This window comes from Mirounga leonina, unplaced genomic scaffold (genome assembly GCF_011800145.1).
Source record: "Mirounga leonina isolate KUSES-001 unplaced genomic scaffold, KU_Mleo_1.0 Mir_154, whole genome shotgun sequence".
Classification (NCBI taxonomy): Eukaryota; Metazoa; Chordata; class Mammalia; order Carnivora; family Phocidae; genus Mirounga; species Mirounga leonina.
Genome location: NW_023270389.1, coordinates 45,557,859 through 45,575,772, shown reverse-complemented (window position 1 = coordinate 45,575,772; position 17,914 = coordinate 45,557,859). Strand labels below are relative to the sequence as shown.

At 37.5% G+C, this 17,914-nt stretch overlaps 1 protein-coding gene across 2 annotated transcripts in view; it reads right to left on the bottom strand.

Annotated features, from left to right (window-relative positions):
• The window catches only part of HMCN1 (hemicentin 1), a 482,021-nt gene that overhangs the window by 386,205 nt on the left and 77,902 nt on the right, over positions 1-17,914 (bottom strand). The gene's annotated exons all lie outside the window — the stretch shown is intronic.

Below are 17,914 nucleotides of genomic sequence, written 5' to 3'. Positions count from 1 at the left end.
TATTTATTTATTTATTTATTTATTTATTTATTTATTTATTTATTTATATTTTTAGGAGGTGGAGGAGGGGGCAGAGGGACAGGGAGAGAGAGAATCTTAAGCAGGCTCCATGCTCAGCGCAGAGCCTGACACGAGGCTCAGTCTCATGACCCATGACCTGAGTTGAAACCAAGAGTCGGAAGCTTAACCAACTGAGCCATGCAGGCACAACTTTAGCTTGCTTTTAACGTGCATTTGAAATAAATGTACTTATTTTAACTGCCATTTTCTTGCCTTCCATTGTCCCAGTTTTGTAAGTTTTATTATTTCTACTGTCAGCACAACTAACATTATAGTCTCTTCTGTTGCCCTCATGCCCACATTTGTTTTACTCTTAGTCAAAGAGTTACATGGATCCAGGGCTCATGGCTAGTACTCTTGCTGTAGTGTTTTCATACATCTCCTGGAGGACTACAGATCAGCTTCTAAAAAATTCCTGAAGATGTTTCAGGGGAACAATATTCCCTAAGTTATCCATGTTCAAAACTGTTTACTACTGCTTTTGTACTTTAACATTTTTGCTGGTTATAAAATTCTTAAGTCACACTCTTCCTCGAGATTTTGTAGATGTTGTTCCACTATCTTCTAGCATTGACTATGTTACAGAGCAGTTTAAAGTCACATTAATCTTTTTCTTCTACATGTGACTTCTTTCTTGGTCACCCAAAGAATTCTTTCACTACCTCTGATGTTAAGCCATTTAACTTGGGTATGTTTCCATGTTGATGGCTTTGGGGCAATTCCCACTGGGCTTGATATGCTTTTCCAACATGTAAACTCAAGCCTTCTTTATAGAAGTGCACTTAATTTGTATCTTTCAATATTTCCTTCATTACATAATTTCTGTTTTGTTTTTCTTTTTTAGTGACTCCAGTAATGTGCATGCTTGATTTTCTTTGCCTTTCTTCTATAGCTACTATTTTTAATCCTTTTAAACTTTTAAAATTTATTTCATTTTGCTCAATTTTTTCACATCCATCCTCTAGATCTTTGCTGTTTTCAGTAATGTTTATTTTTTCTTATTTTCCTGCCAACTAAACCTTTACTTCTATGATGGTTTTATTTTTGTCTTCCATTTCTTTCTCGAGCCTCTCCATTGTTACCTACCATCTCTTTTCTGAGTTCTTGTATTTTTGATTTGCACTAATCCTTCAGAGACATTTATTTCTTTAAGGTTTTGTTTTATTTTTAAATTTATGGCACAAAGATCAATAATTTTTGTCTCTTTTACAGCCAAATTGCTATATTTTTTCTCATAAACTTTTCTTAAAAATGGTTTTCTTAAAATGGTTTTCCCCTCATTTCTTCATATTTTTCCCTGTAATTTTTTTTTTTTTTAAGAGATCTTGGGCTAGTTCTACTTTTATATTGTAGTACTGAAACTGATATGTTTTTTTCTATGCTACAGTTTGCTGGAGGTTCATGTGGGGAGGGGAGGAGTCCAGGGACATGTTCCAGGATAATAGCACTTTTTCTCATGATAAAGGATTTAGTTTGTATATTTATTTGCCTTTTACATTTCCTCAGCCAATGAACATAGCAGCTGTGGCAGTCTTCTTAAATATCCTCTTCTCTGCTGCAATAGAGAAGAGCTGTTTGCAGAAACTATGGCTATGTTTTCTTTTTTTTTTTTTTTTAAAGATTTTATTTATTTATTTATTTGAGAGAGAGAATGAGAGAGAGAGAGAGCATGAGAGGGGGGAGGGTCAGAGGGAGAAGCAGACTCCCTGCCGAGCAGGGAGCCCGATGCGGGACTCGATCCAGGGACTCCGGGATCATGACCTGAGCCGAAGGCAGTCGCTTAACCAACTGAGCCACCCAGGCGCCCCTATGGCTATGTTTTCATGTGCTTAGCCCATTCACTTGACTGCTGACAACCAAACTGGGTCTGAGAAAGCCCCTACCCTCTGCTGGTGCACCCAATGCACCAATGCATCCTGGTACAAAAATGGAGCTCAGACATTGAACCTCAGTGTGTGTCCCTCGTCTTCAAAAATAACCCTCTTTAATGCAGCAGCTGCATTCTGTCTTCCACTCTTGCCCATTTCTCCAGCCTACTGCACAGTGTCCACAGCTTTGGGCAGAAATTCCTTTTTTTGGAGGGGGGGATCTGGGGTTTTAGCAGTCTCCTAGTTTCACCAAAAAAGGTTACATGTTTGTTTCTCATTCACCTTGTTGTTTTGGATACTTTCCATGAAGAAGATAAGATAATGTGACTTTAAACCACCACATTCAAATCAGAGGTCCTATTCTAAATTCTTTAGTTTTTAGTCTTAAATATTGAATATTCTCAAAATCCACATGTTTTATATGTTTAGGAACTTAGTTGGAAGTACTCAGAAATAATGATAGCCATCTGCTTCATGTCTGGCACTGTTCATACACATACATTTATTTTCTTGTGCTCTCCTGCAAACAGCCCTGCATCTAGGTATTATTATCTCCATTTTACAAATGAAGAGCAGAGATTTTAACCTGGATCTATCTGATGTAATAGCCCATGTTCTTTCCTCCAAACCACACTCAAACTAGTTCTATTCTCCAAAGATAATTTTAAAATGTTTAATTGTTGTGGAAACCAAATAATTCCTGCTTGATTCAATTGTGGCATTATTTCTTTGTTTTGGAATCTAAATTTCTTTAGTCTCCTCCAAATGCTTTTTCTAAACCACTCGTTACATATAGGAGGAAAAATTTTAGGACAGAAATGGTTGCATGTTGTCAAATGAGGACTGGACTTCCTAAACTGTAAAACCACAAAGCCCATCATAACACAACCAATATGCTGTTTGGTTTTGGCCCCTAAGCAACTGACCAAACACTACTATGCAGGTGCCTGCCAATGGATTTGAAAAAGATTAAGAATGTTGATACACCTCCTACCTAAGAAATAAACTTTGAATAAACGTAACATAAATAACAAACAGGAACATTCAAATGACAATCTGAGAGCAAGATTACAAATGTTTCACTTTGGACAGAACTGACATAATTTCATGGATGTTTTAAACTTGCAACATGTATAAAAATTCCTGGTCCAATATTTCAAACACAGTTACAGACAGAAATTAACAATTGCTACCATATCTTTCTTGCCATTCAAAACAAGGCACTGTATAAATCTTTTGTTCTTTCAAAATAAAGTTTTATTAAAAATTTTCAATGGATATCCTCTAAAGATGGCATTAAAGAGAATCACAATAATAGAACACAGTATTTCAAGTGAAGACCTGTGTTTCTATGCCAGTTCTTACATTATTAGTGGTGTGAATTTGGGTAAGTTATTCAATTCTCTAGCTTCAGTGCCTTTGTGCATAAAATAGACTTGGAAATAACCTTTCCTCAGTGTTTCTGTGTGGGTAACACCTATGTAAACAGCTAGCATAGTTCATAATACATAGTAGATTATTAGTAAGTATTTATTGACTCTGAATGACATCAAGAACTAGTTCTTGTTTCTTCTGTTGCATTTAGAGCTAATATAATCATTAATAAAACTCTACTCAGTTTTTCTCAAGGATATATCAACTGTTAAAATTAACTTTAAGTAGGGGCACCTGAGTGGCTCAATCAGTTAAGCCTCGGACTCCTGATTTTTATGATCTGAGGGTTGTGAGATCCAGCCCTGCCTCAAGCTCTGTGCTGGGCATGGAGTCTGCTTAAGATTCTCTCTCTCCCTCTGCCTTCCCCCCACCACCGACCCACCCCCACTCTGCCCGCACATATGTGCACATCCTTCTCTTTAAAAAAATAAAATAAAATAAAATAAAACAAAATAAAATAATTAGCTTTAAATAGATATTAATGTTCCACTTATTTCTTCCTCTATTTTTGGCCACAATGTAGAAGCAAGACCTAACTTTGGCAAGGACTCAGAAAGTTTTCTGTACTATTTTTTTTAACAAAATAGATCTATTGCTCTGATGAATTAAAAGGCTTGGAAAAAATGTAGGCTGTGGAATAAAACAAACATGAATACCAATTCTGGCTTTGCTGCTTACTAGCTATAACAAGCTATTTAATATCTCAGAGTCTCAGTTTCCTTATCTGAAAGATTCTGACAGATTGGTTAGAACTGAATGGGATAAGGCATATAAAACAATGTAGGAAATAGGCATTCAATAAAGGTGAGCTCTTCTCCTTTGAAAAATTCCAGAAGTCTTTACAGTTCCAAATGTGCTTACACCTAATGTATGTGTCCATTTACCCCTAGGATCTAGCCAGAGCTCAGCCCACAATAAGTGTTAATACATAAGTGTTTATTACTTTGCTATTAGAAGATATTGCACAGCTTGCAGACAGGGTGTATTTTACTGGGTTACAAATTTGAGAATGCCCATTTTTTTCAATCCCTGATCCCAAAAGCATACAATTTAGTAGGAAGATAAAAATGAACCAAATAAGTGCAAACAAGACTGTGTGAGGTAAGTGTGGTGCAAACAAAGCCACTGGACAGGAAGAGACAAGATCTCTTTCATCTGGGACAATATGTGTAGTGGTTACACACATGGAGTTTGAAAGGGACTGCCTGCTCCAAACCTGCTCAACCACTTACTGCATGACTTTGGGCAACCCACTGAACAATTCCTTTAGCCTCAGATTCCTCATCTTTAGAATAGACTTTCCCAGGGTTGTTAAGAGAATTAAAATGTAAAGCCCAGCACCCACGATATGTGAGTTAATGATAATATTGCTACTAAGTCTCACAGTGAGTATATTTCCACATCCACCCCCATCTCTATCAAAGACATGCTGTCAATCCCACCACCAAATGTTGATGAAGGTGATCAAACAAACAAGTAGCTACTTGCTATTAGTTCCAAAGTGCCCACATATGTTTGGGAGAAAAAAAAATGGAAAGAGTAGCATTTTAGTAAAGCAATAAAAATATAATAACACACTGGACTGCACTATCAATCTAGGAAATTTCAGTACTTGTTTCTAGAAGTCTGGATTGTTTTAATTCTAAGTTGAAAATGTTTCTTGCTTAAATGTTAGTTCTTAATTTAGAAATAAAAAGAAATAAGGAAAGACAAGCAAGTCCTTTGGGTGGTTTATTTTTCCAGAATAGGGTATTTTACTTTGGTCCTATTTTCTGGCACTCCATCACGCAAACTGCTCAATAGACCTGACCTGGATTTTGCTGAAACCACAAAGCCAAGAAATGGCACCTGGGAAGACCATGACTAACTTCCATCCTAAAAATAAGCATCTTTGCCAGAAATCTGTAGTTATTTCAGGCAACATCAAATTCGTAGTCGATTGAAGCAACAAGAACAACAAAAAATATCAGTTGATACTTATAGCTATGAAATTGCCATTAAATATCATTTGCACTTTAAATTCCTAAGAGCAATTATTTTATATGTTGCCCACTGTTTCATACTTGTTTTCCATGTGCCCTGGATATGACAGGAAGCCTGTGAAAATGTCAGTATAAAGATTTAAAATTTTGTTGTAAGGGGAAAAAAATGAACTACCTTTTCCCATAAAATAATATGCCTCAAGATAAGAACACATTATTCTGAAGAAACGATCATATCTAATCAAATATTCTCTTTTGGAGGGAAAAAAAATCCCCTTTAATGCCCAATAGGTAATAATGAAATAAAAGATGGTCCGTATGTAATATTTTAAAAAATGTTTCAGAATAAGGTTAATTCCTTGTGCAAATACTCACAATATAATGCTGGGCATGGGGGGTGAAATATAAAATAAAATATCCCATACAACTTCCATTTGAAATGAAAAGAAAAGAGTGAAAGGAGGGGAGAGAGAGTTGACAAATGAAATATACCAAATTTTACCAATGACTGTTAGAATTCTACTGATTTTGTTGTTATTTATATTTATTTTCCAAGTTTTCTACAAGAAACATGAGTTGCTTTCAAAAGCAAACAAAAAAGTCTGAATCTGAAGTATTCTCTGTCAAATGGGATACTTCTTGCCCACTACATGGATGTTTTCCATCAAGAAAAACATGACCAATTTTTAAAACTATGAAATCATAAATGAGGAAGCCCATATCTTCAGCTAAAATATTATTTATTTTGGATGCATTACCTCCTCTTAAGCAACCAATGGGCCGCTGAATCTCACTGAAACAGATTCAACAACAGAATAATCCCTAATGGCTAGCCTAAAGTAAAATTTCTTTTTTAATTTGACCCTTTAGTTAAAACTCTATTAGCAGTCAAGAATACACTCTTGGATATTCTAACGGAAATTAAGTACCTTAATGTAGCTGTGCGAGGAAGGGTTTAATTTACACTGAACATTTTTTCAAATCCTTCAGGTTAATGAGAATATTGACCAGGCAGGCAGGAGCTAGAACACCTAGTTTTAATATGCTTGGGGCTCCTGACACCATGGAGAACATAAAGCTTAAAATACAGCAAAGCAATTAACAGGTAAGAGCTACACATCCCAGGGCAGGGCACACTCTCATCCCTACAGAATCCACTCTGCCTGCCCAGCACTTCCCCAATGCCCAGTCTTTTCCTTGGCTTTCCTGAGCCCTCCTCAAGCTAGCCACGCAGAAAGGGACCACAGACAGGCCCTTCTGTTAAGCCTCTTCCTCAGCTCAAAAAGTAAGATATAATCAGGGACACCTGGATGGTGCAGTCAGTTGGGCATCCAACTCTTGGTTTTGGCTTAGGTTGTGATCTCAGGGATGGGAGGTGAGCTAGAGCCCACTGTCTGGCTCCGTGCTCAGTGCAGAGTCTGCTTAAGACTCCCTCTGTCCCTCTCCCGAGCACTCAGGCCTGCGTGCTCGTGTTCTCTCTCTCTCTCTTTCAAATAAATAAATAAATCTTAAAAAAATTTAAAATGTAACGTACAATCAGACTGACCCCACAACCTCAGCAAGGCTGAAAATTCTGAGCCAAGCCAGGGCTGCAATCTAGTCGTCACATGCATACACACATATACACAGAGTATAACTGTCATCAAATTCTCATACGTATTATAAATGGACTATATTCTAGAAAGTTGGTTTGGTTGCAAGAGTTAGATTCTGGGAAATCAAACTGTCTACTGCTGTCTGCAACTCAGTAGGGATTCCAATAAACTTGGTTATTATTAGTTTTACTAATATATGACAGAATATGAGTTTTCTAAACCTTTCTACCAATAAGACAATTCATTTCCCTTAGATCAAACATATGGCAAATACCTAATGACTTAGAGTTACTATGAATTTTAAAAAGAGAGAAAACAAAACTTGGAGCTAACTTCTTCAGAATTCCTCTCAATATATGTACCTTTAGTGAGATTATGGCAGAGAATACAATCCTTTATATTGTTAATCTCTATTGTAAGGTACATATATTCCAAAGGGTGAACAAAAACATGCATATGTAAGAAATTTCTGTTCATATTTATCTCAACCATGTATAAGTTTTTGTGTTTTATAGTTAACATAATTTATTAGAACAATGGTACTTGCATGTGACTTGTAAGTTAATATATATATATTACAGATATATACTCAATATTTTTATCAGTAGTCTTTGATTTTAAAAGTTTGAAATCTATCAGAACTGACAAAGAAAAATATCTATATAAATACTGCATATATAAAAATCAGTGTGCTGATATCTACTTGAGCATGTAACTTTACCCAGCTGAAGGCAGTGAATGGTCCATTTCACATGTATCTTATTGTAAGCACTTCACAGCCAGAAAATACTACATATTCTGTCAATACTATTTCCCATAAAGTATTCTCTGATGTCTCAGATGCTTTTGGCTAATGGCCTTCAGCTTAAGTTTAATTGTATTAATCCCTTAAATCCCAAATCCACAAAAAACATGTACCACAAACTTAAATATATACTTACAGACTATGTTTTATTTTTTTTTTTAAGATTTTACTCATTTATTTGAGAGAGAAAGTGTCAGAGAGAGAAAGCACAAGAAGGGGGAGGGTCAGGCATCCAAATTGGCAAAGAAGAAGTCAAACTCTCACTCTTTGCAGATGATATGATACTTTATGTGGAAAACCCAAAAGACGCCACCCCAAAACTGCTAGAACTCATACAGGAATTCAGTAAAGTGGCAGGATATAAAATCAATGCACAGAAGTCAGTGGCATTCCTATACACCAACAACAAGACAGAAGAAAGAGCAATTAAGGAGTCAATCCCATTTACAATTGCACCCAAAACCATAAGATACCAAGGAATAAATCTAACCAAAGAGACAAAGGATCTGTACTCAGAAAATTATAAAATACTCATGAAAGAAATTGAGGAAGACACAAAGAAATGGAAAAACGTTCCATGTCATGGATTGGAAGAACAAATATTGTGAAGATGTCAATCTACACATTCAATGCAATCCCCATCAAAATACCATCCACTTTTTTCAAAGAAATGGAACAAATAATCCTAAAATTGGATTTATGGAACCAGAAAAGACCCCGAATAGCCAGAGGAGTGTTGAAAAAGAAAAGCAAAGCCGGCGGCATCACAATTCCGGACTTCCAGCTCTATTACAAAGCTGTCATCATCAAGACAGCATGGTACTGGCACAAAAACAGACACATAGATCAATGGAACAGAATAGAGAGCCCAGAAATGGACCTCAACTCTATGGTCAACTCATCTTTGACAAAGCAGGAAAGAATGTCCAATGGAACAAAGACAGTCTCTTCAACAAATGGTGTTGGGAAAATTGGATAGCCACATGCAGAAGAATGAAACTGGACCATTTCCTTACACCACACACAAAAATAGACTCCAAATGGTTGAAAGACCTCAGTGTGAGACAGGAGTCCATCAAAATCCTAAAGGAGAACACAGGCAGCAACCTCTTTGACCTCAGCCGAAGCAACTTCTTCCTAGACACATCGCCAAAGGCAAGGGAAGCAAGGGCAAAAATGAACTATTGGGACTTCATCAAAATAAAAAGCTTTTGCAAAGCAAAGGAAACAGTCAACAAAACCAAAAGATAACTGACAGAATGGGAGAAGATATTTGCAAATGACATATCAGATAAAGGGCTAGTATCCAAAATCTATAAAGAACTCATCAAACTCAACACCCAAAGAACAAAGAATCCAATCAAGAAATGGGCAGAAGACATGAACAGACATTTTTCCAAAGAAGACATCCAAATGGCCAACAGACACATGAAAAAGTGCTCAACATCACTCAGCATCAGGGAAATCCAAATCAAAACCTCAATGAGATACCACCTCACACCAGTCAGAATGGCTAAAATGAACAAGTCAGGAAACGACAGATGTTGGCGGGGATGCGGAGAAAGAGGAACCCTCCTACACTGTTGGTGGGAATGCAAGCTGGTGCAGTCACTCTGGAAAACAGTATGGAGGTTCCTCAAAAAGTTGAAAATAGAGCTACCATATGATCCAGCAATTGCACTACTGGGTACTTACCCCAAAGATACAAAAGTAGGGATCCGAAAGGGTACGTGCACCCCTTTATAGCAACAATGTCCACAATAGCCAAACTGTGGAAAGAGCCAAGATGTCCATCGACAGATGAATGGATAAAGAAGATGTGGTATATATATACAATGGAATAATATGCAGCCATCAAAAGGAATGAGATCTTGTCATTTGCAACAACGTGGATGGAACTGGAGGGTATTATGTTGAGCCAAATAAGTCAAACAGAGAAAGACATGTATCATATGATCTCACTGATATGAGGAATTCTTAATTACAGGAAACAAACTGAGGGTTGCTGGAGTGGGGGGGTGGGGTGGGAGGGATGGGGTGACTGGGTGATAGACACTGGGGAGGGTATGTGCTCTGGTAAGCGCTGTGAATTGTGCAAGACTGTTGAATCTCAGATCTGTACCTCTGAAACAAATAATGCAATATATGTTAAGAAAAAAAAAGAAGAAGAAGAAGGTAGCGGGAGGGGAAGAATAAAGCGGGGGAAATCGGAGGGGTAGACGAACCATGAGAGACGATGGACTCTGAAAAACAAACTGAGGGTTCTAAAAGGGAGGGGGGTGGGAGGATGGGTTAGCCTGGTGGTGGGTATTGAGGAGGGCACATTCTGCATGGAGCACTGGGTGTTATGCACAAACAATGAATCATGGAACACTTCATCTAAAACTAATGATGTAATGTATGGGGATTAACATAAGAATAAAAAAAAAAAAAAAGAAGGAGGAGGGTCAGAGGGAGAAGCAGTCCCCCTGACGAGCAGGAAGCCCGATGCCAGGACTCCAGGATCATGACCTGAGCCGAAGGCAGAAGCTTAACTGACTGAGTCACCCAAGTGCCCCCAGACTATGTTTTAAAATAGACTATTTGTAGCCCTATTTGTACTAAAGAAAAGAATTTCAATTTCAGAGGGAGAGAAAGGTGACTCTGAAATTCAAGTCATTTTGAATTTGATCTAGATTTCTCTTCTGACTAGTTTGATCTAGATTTGTTGATGATCTGTTCTACCAACTAAGTATATCTATTTTGGAGGGCTGTCTAGCGTCATAATTTTAAATTCCAGTTCAAAGGACATGAATGAAGAATGCCTTGGGTAATAAAATGAATAGAGTAAAATTCAATCCCACATACTTACTTGCATGGCTCAAAAACTTTAACCACCCCTGTGTAATAAAAATGGAGCTACCGTCCAGTGAGGTGGTCCAGGTGAGATGAAAGAGAAGGCTAATCTCACTTGGGATCCATCCATGCCCCAAGATAATTTTGTTTCTTGGAATATAAAAACAAAGTAACCTCAGAGATGACATCAACACTTTCCTCTGCTAACAGTTTCAAATCAAAAGCAAATAGCATGTACATATTTGTCAGCCCATTGGCAGGGGTTCCAGTATATTTTGGCCCCCTTTATCACACTTCATTGTGTTTTTTTCCTTTCTGCTACTTCATCTACTTCCTGCTCCTTCTCCAGGTTTTTATTTTCTTCTCCTGTGTCTTGTGACACCTTTAAGAGGTCATGATAAACAGGCTGTATGGCAAAATAATTGTTAGCTAAAAGGAAAATTAAACTACACTTCAGAGTCTTGGTTAGGGTTCATATTACTGAATTGTTTTATTGACTATTTCCACTGTGAAAACACCCAGTGGTTCAATATAATTCTTTCATTTGTTTTGGATTTTGCTTGTTTTTAAATATTTGGGACAAATTTTTATGAGTGCTTCTTTCTCCAATTCTTTCCAAACAAAATAAGAGTATCTTTTAAAGCAAAATATTTAAAAAGATTATAAGGAGTTATAAAAAATTATAATCAGAGAAGTTAGTGCAAAATCTTTGGAAAGACAGGAAAAACAATCCATCAATTCAAATGAGATATTTTTCTCCAATTTCTGACTAAACTGTTTCAGTTTTCGAAAGAACACAACCAAGGATACAGATTTATGTAATATCTGAGAATTCATGGACAATGAGAAAATATAATAGATAACGTCAAATAGAGAAAAAGGTTATTTTCAAAACAGAAGGAAAAAGTGATAAGTACCAGAAAGAATATATAAACTGGTAAACTTAATCTTAAATTCAACAAAATGTCAAAAAATTAAAAATTAAAAAAATAAATTCAAGAAAATGTCTAAAATGGTCATGAATACATAGAAAAAGATGTAGTTACATACAAATAAAAAACAAAATATATCAAACTAGTTGCACTTCCTTTTTTAAACATGGCTTCTACAGTGATAGATCAAGAAACTGCATAACATATCTTGATTTCAGAAAAAAGTTGGCAATATTTCTTAAGTTATTCAGATTCAATGACATGAAAATTTAAAATGGGATTTAGCGAACTCAACAGGAGATCGAAGAAAAGAGTAGCAGCAACTCTCTGAACAGAAAAGCGACCACTTTCTGGAAGTAGGACGTGTGGAGAAGTGAATCTGAGGCAATATTCGGGAGGATAGATGGCGGGGGAGGGGCCTCCGTCGGCCGCTTCTGGCAAGTGATAGAGCCGCAGAGCACAAAATCGGAACTTTTAGAAGTCCGCTCCACTTAGGAACGTCACTCCACTGGCTAAGCAGGGAGTGGAACCCTAGCTGGGACAGTGTGGTCTCAGGACTCTCGATGTCACAGAAAGACCAGGAGTGCCTGAGTGCGGCAGAGCTCCCAGGTATTGGAGCAGGGAAGCCAGCTGCAGAGACGGAGCCAAGGCGTGGGCTCTCAGCTCGGGGTTGCCATAAACCATGATCCCCCACACAGTCAGGCCACTGCTCCTCCAGCAGGGACCCAACAAGCGGCAGATCCAGGGAGACTCACCTTCCTCCCCCAGGAGGAGCGGCACGGGTTTGGAGACTCCACACCAAGTCAGGTGCCAGAAATAGAAACGCTTGGTCACAGGCTGGGGGAGCACGGAGTGCGGCCGGAGACCGGGGGAGACAGGAGTGACTGACTGCTTTTCTCGGGGAGCACAGAGGAGTGGGGCCCCGAGTTCTCAGCTCCTCCTGGGCGGAGATTGGGAGGCCACCATTTTCACTCGCGGCCTCCAAAGCTGTACGGAAAGCTTGCAAGGAACAAAAGCTCCAGAGAGCAAGCCCAAGCAGATTACTTAACCCAGACTGGCAAGGGCAGGGCAATTCTGCCTCCGACAAACATTTGGGAACCACAGCAACAGCCCCCTCCCCCAGAAGATCAGCAAGAACAGCCAGCCAAGACCAATTTTACTGATCAATGAGAACAGCATAACTCTAGCGCTAGGGGAATACTGCACATAGAATTCAGGGCTTTTTCTCCCCCTGATTCTTTAGTCTTTCAAAGTTAATTTTTTTTAATTTTCTTTTTTTCTTTTCCTTTTTCTTTTTTTTAAATTTTTTTTTCCTTTTTTCAACCAACATCTTATCAATACCTTTTTTAAAAAATCTTTTTATTTTTCATTTTTAGACTCATATTCTATCCCTTCATAGTAGTTAACCTTATTTTTGGTGTATTTATATATATATAAATATATATATATATAGTTAACCTTATTTTTGGTGTATTTATATATATATATATATATAAAGTTGTTCTCTCTTTAAAATTTGGGGATACAGTTTCTTCTAAGAGACCAAAATATACCCTAAATCTCTAGTGTATGGCTTTGTTCTACTCTCCTGCCTGATCACATTCTCTCCCCTTTTTTTTTAAATTCCTCTTCTTTCTTTTTTCAACCAACTTCTTATCTTACCAATTCCTTTTATAAAATCTTTTATAATTTTCATTTTTACATTCATATCCCAACCCTTCTTCATATTTACCCTTATTTTTGTACATATATAAGTTTTTCTTTCTTTAAAATTTGGGAGCTCAGCGGGAAGACTGCTTCTCCCTCTCCCGCTCCGCCTGCTTGTGTTCCCTCTTTTGCTGTGTCTGTCAAATAAATAAATAAAATCTTAAAAAAAAAAAAAAAAAATTTGGGAGGCACTTTCTTCTAACAGACCAAAATACACCCAAAATCTAGTGTATGGCACTGATCTATGCACCAGCCTGATCATATCTGATCATATTCTTTTTTTTTTTATTAATCTTCTACTTTTTCCTTTTTCTTTATTTTCTTTCTTTCTCTTTCTTTTCCCCTAGTTTCAGGTCTCTTCTGATTTGTTTAGTGTATATTTTTCTGAGGTCATTGTTAACCTGTTAGCATTTTGTTCTCTCATTCATCTATTCTCCTCTGGACAAAATGACAAGACAGAAAAAATCACCTCAGAAAAAAGAACAAAAGGCAGTACCAACTGCCAGGAACCTAATCAATACGGACATTAGTAAGATGTCAGAACTAGAGTTCAGAATGACGTTTTTAAAGATACTAGCTGGGCTTGAAAAAAGCATGGAAAATATTAGAGAAACCCCTTCTGGAGAAATAAAAGAACTAAAATCTAAACAAGTCGAAATCAAAAAGGCTATTAATGAGGTGCAAACAAAAATGGAGGCTCTAACTGCTAGGATAAATGAGGCAGAAGAGGGAATCAGTGATATAGAAGGCCAAATGATGGAAAATAAAGAAGCTGAGAAAAAGAGAGATAAACAACTACTGGATCAGGAGGGCAGAATTCGAGAGATAAGTGATACCATAAGACAAAACAACATTAGAATAATTGGGATCCCAGAAAAAGAAGAAAGAGAGAGAGGGGCAGTAGGTATATTGGAGCAAATTATAGCAGAGAACTTCCTAATTTGGGGAAGGAAACAGGCAACAAAATCCAGGAGGCACAGAGAACCCCTCTCAAAATCAATAAAAATAGGTCAACACCCCGACATCTAACAGTAAAACTTACGAGTCTCAGAGACAAAGAGAAAATCCTGAAAGCAGCTCGGGACAAGAGATCTGTAACCTAAAATGGTAGAAACATTACATTGGCAACAGACCTATCCACAGAGACCTGGCAGGCCAGAAAGGACTGGCAGGATATATTCAGAGCACTAAATGAGAAAAATATGCAGCCAAGAATACTATATCCAGCTAGGCTGTCACTGAAAATAGAAGGAGAGATAAAAACTTCCAGGACAAACAAAAACTAAAGGAATTTGCAAACACAAAACCAGCCCTACAAGAAATATTGAAAGGGGTCCTCTAAGCAAAGAGAGAGCCTAAAAGCAACATAGACCAGAAAGGAAGACAGACAGTATACAGTAACAGTCACCTTACAATAATACAATGGCACTAAATTCATATCTTTCAATAGTTACCCTGAATGTAAATGGGCTAAATGCCCCAATCAAAAAATACACGCTATCAGATTGGATTAAAAAACAAGACCCATTGATATGCTGTCTGCAAGAGACTCATTTTAGAACCAAAGACACCCCCAGATTGAAAGTGAGGGGGTGGAAAACCATTTACCATGCTCATGGACACCAAAAGAAAGCTGGGGTGGCAATCCTTATATCAGACAAATTAGATTTTAAACTAAAGACTGTTATAAGAGATGAGGAAGTACACTATAATCTACTTAAAGGATCTATCCAACAAGAAGATCTAACAATTGTAAATATCTATGCCCCTAACGCGGAAGCGGCCAATTATATAAGGCAATTAATAACAAAAGCAAAGAAACACATCGACAACAATACAATAATAGTGGGGGACTTTAACTCCCCCCTCACTGAAATGGACAGATCATCTAAGCAAAAGATCAACAAGGAAATAAAGACTTTAAATGACACACTGGACCAAATGGACTTCACAGACATATTCAGAACGTTCCATCCCAAAGCAACAGAATACACATTCTTCTCTAGTGCCCATGGAACATTCTGCAGAATAGATCACATCCTAGGTCACAAATCAGGTCTCAACCAGTACCAAAACACTGGGATCATTCCCTGCATATTTTCAGACCACAATGCTTTGAAACTGGAATTCAATCACAAGAGGAAAGTCAGAAAGAACTCAAATACATGGAGGGTAAAGATCATCCTACTAAAGAAGGAATGGTCAACCAGGAAATTAAAGAAGAATTAAAAAAAACTCAGGGAAACAAATGAAAATGAAAACACAACTGTTCAAAATCTTTGGGATGCAGCAAAGGCAGTCCTAAGAGGAAAGTATATAGCAATACAAGCCTTTCTCAAGAAACAAGAAAGGTCTCAAGTACACAACCTAACCCTACACCTAAAGGAGCTAGAGAAAAAACAGCAAATAAAGCCTAAACCCAGCAGGAGAAGAGAAATAATAAAGATCAGAGCAGAAATCAATGAAATAGAAACCAAAAGAACAGTAGAGCAGATCAAAGAAACGAGGAGCTGGTTCTTTGAAAGAATTAACAAGATTGATAAGCCCTGGCCAGACTTATCAAAAAGAAAAGAGAAATGACCCAAATCAACAAAATCATGAATGAAAGGAGAGATCACAACCAACACCAAAGAAATACAAACAATTATAAGAACATATTATGAGCAACTCTATGCTAGCAAATTAGATAACCTGGAAGAAATGGATGCATTCCTAGAGATGTTTCAACTACCAAAACTGAACCAGGAAGAAATAGAAAACCTGAACAGACCCATAACCAGCAAGGAAATTGAAGCAGTCATCAAAAATCTCCCAAAAAACAAAAGCCCAGGGCCAGATGGCTTCCCAGGGGAATTCTACCAAACATTTCAAGAAGAATTAATACCTATTCTTCTGAAACTGTTCCAAAAAATAGAAATGGAAGGAAAACTTCCAAACTCATTTTATGAGGCCACCATTACCTTGATTCCCAAACCCAACAAAGACCCCATCAAAAGAAGAATTACAGACCAATATCCTTGATGAAAATGGATGAAAAATTCTCATCAAAATACTAGCCAATAGGATCCAACAGTACATTAAAAGGATTCTTCACCATGACCAAGTGGGATGTATCCCTGGGCTTCAAGGTTGGTTCAACATCCACAAATCAATCAATGTGATACTTTAACAAAAGAAAGAACAAGAACCATATGATCCTCTCAATAGATGCAGAAAAAGCATTTGACAAAGTACAGCATCCTTTCTTGATCAAAACTCTTCAGAGTGTAGGGATAGAGGGTACATACCTCAATATCATAAAAGCCATCTATGAAAAACCCACAGCAATTATCATTCTCAATGGGGAAAAACTGAGAGCTTTCCCCCTAAGGTCAGGAACATGGCAAGGATGTCCACTATCACCACTGCTATTCAACATAGTATTAGAAGTCCTAGCCACAGCAAGCAGACAACAAAGAGAAATAAAAGGCATCCGAATTGGCAAAGAAGAAGTCAAACTCTCACTCTTTGCAGATGATATGATACTTTATGTGGAAAACCCAAAAGACTCCACCCCAAAACTGCTAGAACTCATACAGGAATTCAGTAAAGTGGCAGGATATAAAATCAATGCACAGAAGTCAGTGGCATTCCTATACACCAAAAACAAGACAGAAGAAAGAGAAATTAAGGAGTCAATCCCATTTACAATTGCATCCACAACCATAAAATACCTAGGAATAAATCTAACCAAAGAGGCAAAGAATCTGTACTCAGAAAACTATAGAACACTCATGAAAGAAATTGAGGAAGACACAAAGAAATGGAAAAACGTTCCATGTCATGGATTGGAAGAACAAATATTGTGAAGATGTCAATTACCTAGAGCAGTCTACACATTCAATGCAATCCCTATCAAAATACCATCCACTTTTTTCAAAGAAATGGAAAAAATAATCCTAAAATTTGTATGGAACCAGAAAAGACCCCGAATAGCCAGAGGAATGTTGAAAAAGAAAAGCAAAGCTGGCGGCATCACAATTCCGGACTTCCAGCTCTATTACAAAGCTGTCATCATCAAGACTGTGTGGTACTGGCACAAAAACAGACACATAGATCAATGGAACAGAATAGAGAGACCAGAAATGGACCCTCAACTCTATGGTCAACTAATCTTCGACAAAGCAGGAAAGAATGTCCAATGGAAGAAAGACAGTCTCTTCAACGAATGGTGTTGGGAAAATTGGACAGCCACATGAAGAAGAATGTAACTGGACCATTTCCTTACACCACATACAAAAATAGACTCCAAATGGTTGAAAGACCTCAGTGTGAGACAGGAGTCCATCAAAATCCTAAAGGAGAACACAGGCAGCAACCTCTTTGACCTCAGCCGAAGCAAATTCTTCCTAGACACATCACCAAAGGCAAGGGAAGCAAGGAAAAGTGAACTACTGGAACTTCATTAAGATAAAAATCTTTTGCACAGCAAAAGAAACAGTCAACAAAACTAAAAGACAACCGACAGAATGGGAGAAGATATTTGCAAATGACATATCAGATAAAGGGCTAGTATCCAAAATCTATAAAGAACTACCAAACTCAACACCCAAAGAACAAAGAATCCAATCAAGAAATGGGCAGAAGACATGAACAGACATTTTTCCAAAGAAGACATCCAAATGACCAACAGACATATGAAAAAGTGCTCAACGTC